The following is a 12187-nucleotide window of genomic DNA, read 5'->3' as shown; positions in this document are numbered from 1 at the left end:
AAGAGTTTTGTAACGAAACAAAAATTAAGAGGGAGTATATCATTCCTTATAACCCACAACAAAACAGAGTAGCAGAAAGGATGAATAGAACAATTATAGAAGCAGTAAGAGCTATGATATTTGATCAAAATTTAGAATATTATCTTTGGGCAGAAGCCTCTTCTACTACTGTCCATATTCAAAACAGAAGTCTTCACTCCTACCTAAGAGATAAAACTCCTGAAGAAGTCTTTACTAAGGTTAAACCTAAAATAAGTCATCTTAGGATTTTTGGCTGCCTAGTATATATACATCTTCCAAAACAAAAGAGAACTAAGTTAGAACCCTCCAAGAGGAAAGGTATTATTGTTCGATATAGTGAAACATCTAAACCATATAGGATTTTCTTACCTGGTCATAAGCATATTGAACTTAGTAGGGATGTAATATTTGAAGAAGATTTAGCATTCAAAAGAGCCCTAAGTTCTAGAGATCCCTCTCCATTACCTAAGTCTGAAGAAAATATCTAATTTGAGTTTCAGAGGGAGAACATTGAAGAAATTGAAGATGAAATTTAAAATCTCAATCTTGAAGAAACTCAAAATTGAGAGAAAAGACCACTTAGGGCTATTAAGACAGTAGAGGAAGCACAAGACTTCGCTACACCATCTGGAACCTTCAAAGAAAGCAAAAAACCCAAAAGATTTTATAGTTATGCAACAAACATGAGTGATTTGTCTAAATCAAAACCAACCAATGTTGTAGATGCTATTAAACATATAGCTTGGAAGGATGACATGACAGAAAAATACCAATCCATTATGAAGAATGATGTTTGGGAAATTGTTCCAAGACCTGAAGGAAAATCCGTTGTTTCTTCTAAGTGGATATTTAAAATCAAGCATGTTGCTGATGGTAGCATTGAAAAATATAAAGCCAGATTCGTAGCCAGGGAATTCTCTTAGAAAGAGGGAATTGATTATGAAGAAACCTTTGCTCCTGTTGCCAGACACACCTCTGTAAGAGCAGTCCTAGCTATTGCAGCATCGAAGGGATGGAAAGTACATCAGATGGATGTACAAACAACATTTCTAAATGGAAAGATTACAGAAGAGGTATATTTGGAGCAACTTGAAGAATTTGAAACTCATAACTCTAAAGTTTTTGTTTGCAAGCTCAAGAAAGCTCTCTATGGGTTTAAACAAGCTCCAAGGGCCTGGTATGAAAGAATTGATAAGTATCTCTCCAATTTAGGATTCTCAAAAAATGAAGTTGATCCAAATCTCTATTATAAAAAGGATAAAGATGATATGTTAATATTGATACTATATGTTGATGATTTACTGATAAAAAGTGATGATCATCTTATATATCAATGCAAGAAAAATCTAATCAAAGAATTTGAAATGAATGATTTAGAACTCCTTCATTACATCCTAGGATTGGATGTATGGCAGAATTCTAACAGCATCATACTTAATTAGGGAAAGTATACATTACACATCTTGAAGAGATTTGGAATGTGGAACTACAGGCCTATGTCTTCTCTAATGGAGACTAATCTACATAAACTTAAAAATGCAATAGCAGAATCACCTTCCATAGATTCTACTCTCTACAGACAAAGGATTGGGCCTTTTATGTACTTGGTAAATACAAGGCCTGATATTTGCTATGTTGTTAATGCCTTAAGTCAATTTACGTGTGAGCCAAAGGAGATTCACCTAGCTGTAGTTAAACACATCATGAAATACTTACAAGGCACTCTTAACCTTGGGCTCAAGTATGAGAAAGTTGAATTGGACCTACATGGGTACACAGACTCAGATTGGGCTGGAACTGTTACTAATAGAAAAAGCACTTCAGGATGTTGTTTCAATTTAGGCTCAGCGATGATATCATGAATATGCAAAAAGCAATCATTAGTAGCAAAAAGTTCCACAGAAGCCGAATACATTGCAGCAACAATGGCCTCTCGAGAAGCAGTTTGGCTTAGAAAGTTACTTGTGGGACTATATAGTCAAGCTATGAATCCTACAATTATTTATTGTGATAATCAGAGTTTCATCAAGTTTTATGTGGATACAATTGTTCATGACAAGTCCAAGCATATTGAAATTCCTTACCATTATGTAAGAGATATGGTAGATAGTAATACTATAAAATTAGAATACATTTGGACTGTAGATCAAACAGCAGATATTCTTACCAAACCTCTCTCTGGAGTGAAGATAGATCACTTCAAGAAAAGACTTGGTATGATTGTACTGTAATACATTTGTATTCTTTAATTTATTATTAAAATAATTTTTTATTGTCAGACTATTGACTATTATGGGCTCCACCATTTGTATTCATTATCTAAGAGGTGACGATCTCTGAGATAATGAACACTTGTATAAAAGATATAATGAAAGATGACAATTTCTTAGATAATGTGTTGAACAGTAGAGATCTATTGTCAGATCTAGATGAGTTCAATATCACATTGTGATGTAGACATTGTTGTGCCTATGAGTCAAAATTAGGATAAAGGAAGAATTATATTATTCTCTGGAGTTTATCCTATGTTCTGATAGATCTTAACATAGGATCATGTTGTCATATAGGAATGCCAGTACCTATGAGTTACAACTTGCATAAATGAAGAATTTAGTTATTCTCTGGATTTTATCCTATATATCGTATTCTTTGCAATACTGTTATCACTAGTATCAATAATAAGTCATATCACAGGTATAGTAATATGACAGTGTATCATGTGCTTGATGATACCACATGCTAAGAAGATACAGATAGATATAGAATATCTATCTATGCTTATTCATCATAATTGATGATGCTAGATATTTTATCTCTCAGTATGATTATCAAGTTAAGAGGGAGTGTTAAATCTATAACTTCGATATAATACTGATCTGATTGCACAAGATCATACAGATCTATTCTTGCATGGAAGTCCTATAAATAATTGTTCATTGTCTAAGGCATGATCGGCATCTCTCTTGGATGATGGCATTTAAGTTTGAACTAAACTAATCAGAGTTAGTTTGGATAACAAACAATTACTATCCCTCCTTGGCGCCAATTATGAGAAGTTAGTTAAGGGTTGACCTAGATAGGGTCATGTCCCTTCAAGGGACATGCCCTTTGGTTACCTTATTCATGTGAGGTTTGGTTGTAGTTAAAGGACAGGCAAAAAGAACATAGTTTGCTCCTTTAAGCAAGTCTGCCCTATACGAATCCTTGCAGAAATAAAACATTTCAGAATAATACATATATTATTGACATCTCTTCATACAAGTCTAAATAAAGGAAGATCATCTTCAACAAGCATTAGAGAAGGTATTATCTCAGTTTCATCACACAGAATTTGCAGAAACTTTACAAAAATAAGAGTTACACTATTTCTGGAAGGATTCCTTACCTACCATTGTCATTCCTCCTTACATCTGTAGGTACAACCATAATAACGTTGGTGTTGGATAATGACATAGACATTTTTTTTCGCTCAATTATTCTTGGGCGCTTGTATTATTCGTGTGGATAAAAACCGTTGCAAATAACATGAAGGTAGGGGAACATCATTCTTTTGTAATATGTCATTTTACTTGAGAAGACATTGAGCACACGCAGGTGAGATTACTACTTAAGAAGACAATGAGCATAGCTAGGCGAGAATGCTACTAGGAATATCATTTTAAAAAACCACTCCTTATGAGTGTTGTAGAAAATGTGCGCCAAGTATGCAGAGGATGTGTATCCTAGCCAAAAGTGGGCATTTGTGACAATTAGGATGAACCACATCAATCAAACTATTCCTGAACCAAAGTCGTGTTTACACATGAACAAGGGAAGTGATGTGTCAAATTCTAGGCATTTGAAACAGTATTAAAAACACCATGAGGGAGAATTGATATAGCAATAATAATTTTTGTGCACTACATCTGGTAAGAATGACAATTGTTTGTTCCTCTTACATCCCGTTTCAACACCTTGCACTGACCAACAGGATTCCTTTTGTGGTATCGCATGGGAAGTTCGATTTTTTTTTAAAAAGGCATTTTCAGTACATATGATTACTGCAATCAATTTACTTATGTAAATTCGAAGTGAATAGTTAGTTCAAATATTAGGATAAAATGTTTCTTTGACAAAGTGAAGAATGCAAACGTGATTGCGGGTCGAATATTGTCTAAGTTTTTTGGTGATAGACGGTAAAAAATGGTGACAAAGAACATTTTTTGAATAAGCAAGTAGTGAGACACAGAAGTGTCATCAAATGGAAAATGGGTTGCGACTCCGAGATTTGGATACAGTTTTAAAAGATGAAGTTCTAAGAAAAATGTAGTGTTACAGGTTTTGCTACATACAGTCGAAGTATCTGCTGAGACAATTTTTTGAAGAGGTAGTCGATGCCATGACTACTGTTAGTTCTAATTCATTAATAATATTTTCCTTACAGTAACAGTGAGTTGCATTTGTGTTGGTTGAAGCCATACAATTAGCGAGAGTTGTAACTCTTGAAAGGTTGGAGCCGGTGATTGCTTTGTGAAGGTTTAAGCCTCAATGTAATGGGTTGCAGCCCATTTTTGGAGATTAGTAGTACCGTTCGTTTTACCCTATTAGATTTTCCACGAGAAAACTTTGGTGTCCTTGTTCTGCTGTGTGAGATCTCTTTTGTTGCTTGGATTACTTTTTGATTTGAAGTTTTAAAGTATTGATTCCCCCCCACCCTAATATTTTTTGTTTTTCAATTGGTATCAGAGAAGATTCTCTCTTCCAAAAGTTTAAAATCCTGAAAGTATGTCTGTCCTACATCGCCATGGGTACTTTAAAAGGTCTTATCTCATATCGTGCTCTTCTTTTTGATGGAACAAACTATTCCATCTCAACCACCTACCGCTGATGATGCTAAAAGCGCCTTTGAAAATAATGCTAAAGCCATGAATGCACTTCTATTTGGCCTCTCTGGATCAATATTTTGTCAAAGCTATGCATTATGACTCTGTCGAAGAAGTTTGGGATAAGCTGTTTAATTCTTATCATTCTGATGATGAAGTCAGGAAGGCAAAAGTTCAAATGCATAGAACGATTTTTGAAGGTATTCATATGAAGGAAGATGAGACTGTTGTTCCTTATTTCCTAAGAGTTGATAAAGTCACGAATGCTTTGAAAGGACTTAGTGAGACAATTGATGAAAAGACCATTGCTCAAAAGATTCTACACACTCTTCCTTTGAAGTTTAATGCCAAAGTCTCTGTTGTTGAAGAAATGTCAGATTTCGATAATCTATTCATGGATAAGTTGCACAGTATCTTAACTGCATTTGAAATGCAGACCAACATTGAAGGTTCATAAAAAAGGCAAACCACCTTCAAGGCAACTAAAAGTGGAAAAGAGACGGAGCAAAAGTCAAGTGAGAGTTCAGAAGGTGACTCAAATGATGAGATAGCTTACCTTGTAAGAAAGTTGAAGAAAAGACTTAGCAAGAGCAAAGGTAAGTTGGTTGTAAAAATATTATGGTAAGTTCAGTCATTTTACTTCAAAATGTCCTCATGAGAAAGAAGAGGGCAGCAGTGATGAAAGAAGCTCAAGGTTTAAAATAATTACCAAATTTGTAAGAGGAATTAGGAAATATGATAAATCTAAAAGGGTACTCTACTCTAAGGATGACAGAGATGGTTCTTCCAACAGTGAAGATGATCCTCAAAATGAAGATATATTTTTCATGGCAATAGATGATTTAAATTTGGAAAAGCATGAAAAATGTGGGATTCCTAAGATTGATGGGACAAACTTTACCATTTGTAGTTTAAAAAATGCTAATTTACATTAAGACTCTTGGTCTTGATGTATGGGAATGTATTTCACTTGATTTTGTACTTCCCATATGACTCACAACTCTAATAATAAAATGTCAGTAGTGTTCCCCCAGTTTCCAGGATTGGGACGATAGGGGATGGCTAGACAGGTTTCTCGGACAGCAAAAAAAAATTGCCGATTTTGGGGACAGGGGGGACAGCAAATGATGACAGCTACATATACAAGGAAAATCTGAAATATAAAATATATAGGGATATTTGCACATATACATTACATCCATATGAAGACATGGATAAACCATGCTATTTAAACATCATAGAACCTTACCATACAACATTTCAATAATCAAACTCAATGCTCAATATGCTATAATGCATTCATAATTTGGAATTATTGTCAATGTGCATGTAATATTAAAATAATAACATATATATTTGTAATATACCCAAGAACATAATTTAAAATTCATTTTCAATAGTAATAAGAACAATAACCCACCTTCCAAATTGAAACATACTACTATCACTTAATTCTGAACCTACACTTCCAATTCATTTTAAGTGGACTGATATAATTATTGATACAAAAAGGTCCTCTATACAGTTTTGATCATTATATAGGTTTGTTACAGTAAGACGGTATCTTGATGCAACTTCCAATATTCACCATATCTTCAATGAAGGACCCAGATCAACCCAAAGCAACCTAGCACTGATGTACTGCCACATAATGACATAAGGAGGATGCATTTTCTAGGTCTATAATGCACTTTTCAGACTTTCCAAGCACATTGCAAACAGTCTGCTATATAATTCTAAGCGTGTAACATGACTATAACAGCAATATTAATTCCTTGATTCTAAATGTAATGTTGTCAAATACTAATTGGGGGGCCCCAAATAGCAGGAGTTAATTACCAAACAGTAATAAGCATGTTAGGGTGAACTTGGAAGAAGGGGCCCACTTTAAAATTGTGTGTGTGTATGTGTGTGTGTATTATAAGTGTTGATGTTGTCTATAAAATAGGGGATGCCCAACCGTCCCGGGAACTTCCAAGGCGTCCCCAACCGTCCCCAGGATGTATAGATGTCCCCAAAAAAGTTCACCGAAGTCCCCAAGTTTCTAGGACGTTTCGTGGGAATTTTCAGAAAATCGGGACGGGGTAGGAACGTCCCATACCCATCCCCCTATCCCCGAGACATCCCTATTTCCAAAATTTTGCCTTTTTGGGCAAGGACGCGTCCCTGTGAAACGTAGGATGTCAGTCAATGCAAAAGCAACAAGTGTAATCATAAGTTGTTTAGCTGATTCTCAGCATAACAAGTACATGCATCTTAGTACAGCCAAAGAAATTTGTGAGCAACAACATGCTACATATGGTAATGATCTTCAAAGAGATATTCGCTTGTAAGGCCAAGGAGGATGCTCATTTTGATGAACAAAAGGATGATGAAGTGAATTTAGAACTTGACATGGTGGCTGCTCTTGCTGAAATTAAAAAAAATCTTAAGAAGAAAAATCATAAATTCATTGAGTTACTGCAAGTGGAAAGCCAAGAAAAGATGAAGACTACTATGGCTCTTTGTGAAGTTAAGAAACTTCTAAATGATTCTATGATTCATATTGATAATGTCAAAATGATCCAAGAACAATTGACGAATCAAAATTGAATTGAAAGAGAACATTTGCAAATTGGAAGCTGAAGTTTTCCCACTAAGAAATATTGGAAAATCTACAATGTTGCTAAGTCAAGAAGTGACAAATAAAAAAAGCAGCATGCCCTTGGACAATCTACTTTCTTAACAAAAAAACTCCAATTGACAAGAGTGGCAAAGGACTTGAAGTTGGTCAACGCTTTATGTCTCAAGGGAAGGAACAGCAGTTTTCAAATATTGAGAACCCTGTCATCATCAATCAAGAGCATTTGAACAAGATGAATAGATCTTTCCTCTGTGGCTATTGTTTCTCATGTAATTATTTTGAACACGAAGCCAGAAATTGCAGATTTTTTCCTAGGAGAAACTCTTACTTCCTTAACAGAAATTCCTTTCGATCTTTTGACAAATATAACATCACTTGTTACGGCTACACCAACTTTGGTCATGCTGCAAATATTGCAAGATTAATAGTGCAAGGTCATCTAACAATGCTGAAGCAAAAGGATAACCAAAAATTACTAAAGTTCGGAGGAAGAAGAATTAAGAGGTATCTCTTGAGGTTTTGGTTGTTCAAACTACTCTTCTTGTTAGAAATGAAAAATATATATGGTATGTAGATAGTGGTTGTTCTAGACATATAATTGGTGACTTGAATAAGTTTCATACTATTAAGAAAATGAAACATAGAAAGGCCAGATTTGGACGTAGTTCATCTGCTAAAGTTGTTGGTATAGGAACTCTAATATTAAATAATGGTGGAAATAAAGTAGAGAATGTGTTTTACGTCAAAGGTCTGAAACAAAACTTGTTAAGTGTAAGTCAGCTTTGTGACCAAAGTTATGATCTTGCTTTTAATTCAAATTCTTGTATCATTAAGAAAGGAGAAGAGCTTATTGCAAACGCTACTAGGATAGAAAATAATCTTTATATTCTTGATGATACTAATGATGAAACTTGTTGTTCAAGTCAAATAGAAGATGAATGGATTTCGTGTAGAAGACTTGGGTGCATTAATTTTGATAATCTGATCAAGATCAGCAAGAAGGAAGCAGTTAGAGACATGCCAAAGTTTGAAAAACCAACAAACATCATTTGCAAGAATTGCCAAGAAGGAATGCAAACAAAAGCTTCCTTCAAACCAAAAGAACATTCCAGTTGCAAGCTTCGAGACCTTATCCACTAGGACAGCAAATCTACAAGGTGAGATACTTTATGTTGTTGATAGATGACTATTCATGCATGACTTAGGTAGCTTTTCTCAAAGAAAAATCAGAAGCTCTAGATAAGTTTAAAGCATTTAAGGTTTTAGTTGAAAATGAGGTGGATTTAAAGACTAAATATTTACCTTCAGACAATGGTGGTGAATTTACTTCTAATGAGTTTGTGAGCTTTTGTCAGCAACATAGGATCAAAAGACAAGTTTCAACTCCTAGAACACTACAGCAAAATGGTGTTGTGGAGAGGAAAAATAGAACAATCCAAGAAATGGCTCATTGCTTAATTAATGGAAGAAAAGTAAGTGATACTTTTTGGAGAGAAGTTGTCCATGCAGCTGTGTACATTAAAAACAGAACCTTGTTGAGAGCCAAGCACAACAAGACACCATATGAGCTTTGGAAAGATAAACAAGCCACTGTTAAATACTTTGAAAAATTTGGTAGCCAGTGTTATATTAGGAGAGACGAAAAATAATTTGGGCAACTTGAACTCAAGAGTAGATGAAGGTATATTTCTTGGCCACTCTTCTAAAAGTAAGGCATTTAAATGTTACAAAAAAAGGCTACATAAAATTGTCGAAAGTGCAAATGTTAAAGTTCATGAAGTTACTAATGAAACTTGTGAGAATCTGAACAGCAGCAACAATGATCAAAAGCTAGAAACCAGCACTTAAGTACTTTCTTCTCCTCCATCTACTCAAGTTGGAGCAGCAAGCAAAGTTGATGAAAATGCAAAAGAGCAGTCACAATCAGACAGTGATAATGGAGTCTCTTCCATTAATGAAGCTGAAACTACTTGTGCCTTCTGGATTTGATCAACAAGGTGAAATTGGTACATCCTACTTCAAAACTCCCTCTAAAATTGTACAAAAGAATCATCCTATTGATCAAGTGTTGGCTGGAAATAGAGCAAGAGCTGCTAGGAAGAATGTCAATTACTTTGAAGACGATGACATTTCACTAATCTCTTTGTTTGAGCCCAAATGTTTTGAAGAGGCAGCCAAGGATGAGCATTGGATTGCTGCCATGAAAGAGGAATTAGAGCAGATCCAAAAGAGTAACACATGGGAGCTTGTGCCTAGACCCAAGTACAAAAATGTCATTGGCACAAAATGAACATTTTGTAACAAGATAAATGAAGAAGGGAAAATAGTAAGATATAAAGCATATCTATATGTAAAGGGTATTCTCAAGTTGAAGGAGTGGATATTGTTAAAGCATTTGCAACTAAAGCATGGTTAGATGCCAGTAGAATATTTCTTGCTTTCTCCACTTTCATGGGTTTCAAAATTTAATAAATGAATGCTACATCTGCATTTTTTAATGGTGAACTAAATGAAGAAGTTTATGTTGAACAACCTCAAGGGTCTACCTTGTCTAACAATTTGGATGATGTGTGCAAGCTAAAAAAGCCATTGTATAGACTTAAACAAGTTCCGACAACTTCCTATCACAGGCTGGACAAATATCTATTGCAGCAAGGATTCGAAAAGAGTTATGTGGACGGCAACTTGTATGTAAAAGAGGAAGATAATATCATTCTTATTGTTGTTGTTTATGTTGATGACATGGTTTTTTGGAAGTGACAGCTCCAAAATGATTAAGAAATTTGATGGTTGTATGAAAATGAATTTGAAATGTAAATGATGGGCGAGTTAACTTATTTTCTTGGGCTGCAATTTCATTAATCAACTGATGGTATTTTTATTTCACAATCTAAATATGTTAGAGGACTGCTTAAAAGGTTTCAAATGGAAGATTACAATCCAGTTAGCACTCCCATGGAAACCGGATGGAAGTTAAGTAAAAAGGATTATCTCTTGATGTTGATAAAACTTATTACAGGTCAGTGGTGGGAAGTTTGCTGTTTGTTACAGCTACTAGACCTGATATTATGCTACTTGTGGATTATGCTGCACGTTTTCAAGCCACACCAAAACAAACTCATGTTACAGCGGTTAAAAGGATATTCAAGTATTTAAAAGGGACTGTTGACTATGGGTTATGGTTTCCTATATGCTCTGATTTTACTCTTTAACGGCCTATACAAGATGCGGATTGGGGAGGTTTAGTGGATGACAAAAAGAGCACAAGTGGTTGTGCATTTTTCTTTGTATCAAGAAGAAACAAACTTGTACTTCTCTATCTACAGCTGAAGTGGAATATATTGCAGCATTGTCATGTTGTAATCAAATAATTTGTATGAAGAGTACTTTGCTAGATTACAATCTTCAGTTTGTTGATCCCATTTATATTTATTGTGACAACACTAGTGTGATTGATATTTCTCAAAACCCTATTATGCACTCTCGCCCTAAACCAAGTGTGTGTGCGTTAGTCTAGTTCTACATGGTACTAAAGGCTAACTAAGGGTTTAAAGGGATCGTAGAGTGTTTTGGCCTGGTCATCTCTAGTTTGGGCCAAAATGGAGTTGATTTACTCAGTCTCAAGCATAATTACTATTTTTAGTAAGTCAACAGGACACAGGGGAGGCTAGTTTTGATACTCCTCGGCAAGAGCTTTCCGACGATCTATCACTCATGTTGTTCGGAGTCCAATAGCTTATATATTTTAATGCCTACAGTATCATTAAAATAACATTTAATTTAGTTGTAAAATATTAAAGTGTTACTTTACTATTATGTGAATGTGTGTAAATCAAAGGGGCGCCTAAGGGAGACATAAGTGAATATTTTAATACGTTTTACATTGCACATCTTTTATCCCACATTGCTTATGAGAGTTGAGTCGACCCTTGGAGAAAGAATAAAAGGGAGCGTTGGTGGCTTCATTCAAAAGGTTGAATATGAGAAGACAATTGATATGTGACATTAGAGGATGTCTATCCTCTCTTGTGACATTCTAGACATCATTCCCTTGGGGTTTGGGCTTTGAAATCCAGAGCTTTCTGGATTGTTTTTTCAATATCTTTGATATCAACCATTCTTTAAAGCTGATATTTCTCCTTTTGTTGTGCAAGGTGTTCTGCATGATATGAGTGTTCTATGTTATTGTGCAGAGATTACTATATACTGATTATTAAGAGTTTACAATCTCAGAGGAGAATTTAGCCTGAGAGCATTGTAACTTTCAGCTGCTGTTATTTTTCATGAAGAAGAACTTTTTGGTGTGGCTGGGTTTTTCGCTCAAGTAAAAGGATTTTCCCAGGGTATCTCTGGTGTTCTTGTGTTTTTAATTATCAGCTTTTTTTATTTTGTACAATTCTAGTTCAAGATTTTACAATGACAACATTATTTAATATATCTACTATAAACTTAAAATATCTCAGCAACAAATGGCATGTATTTATACTTTGTATCATGCAAGGCCTAAGTAAGCATGCATATCCTTCAAATAACATTCAATATTCAGATACGGGAATTTCCATAAACGGTTATTTGGCTGCAAATCATGAAAGTAGTTATCAAAGAAACACACAGTACAAATTGCCTGCAGTAAGTTAAACTAATAACCCTATTTCACATATGCCTTCACGCAATCAATACA

General features: G+C 34.8%; 1 protein-coding gene across 4 annotated transcripts in view; it reads right to left on the bottom strand.

Moving 5' to 3' along the window:
* ESP3 (RNA helicase family protein) overlaps positions 1-12187 on the bottom strand; it is a 263344-nt gene that overhangs the window by 171765 nt on the left and 79392 nt on the right. The window lies entirely within an intron of this gene.

This window comes from Cupressus sempervirens, chromosome 5, assembly GCF_028749045.1.
Source record: "Cupressus sempervirens isolate cs-2001-9-10 chromosome 5, ASM2874904v1, whole genome shotgun sequence".
NCBI classification, from domain to species: Eukaryota; Viridiplantae; Streptophyta; class Pinopsida; order Cupressales; family Cupressaceae; genus Cupressus; species Cupressus sempervirens.
Note: the sequence above shows the minus strand (reverse complement) of the source record. Positions and strands in the feature narration are given on the sequence as shown.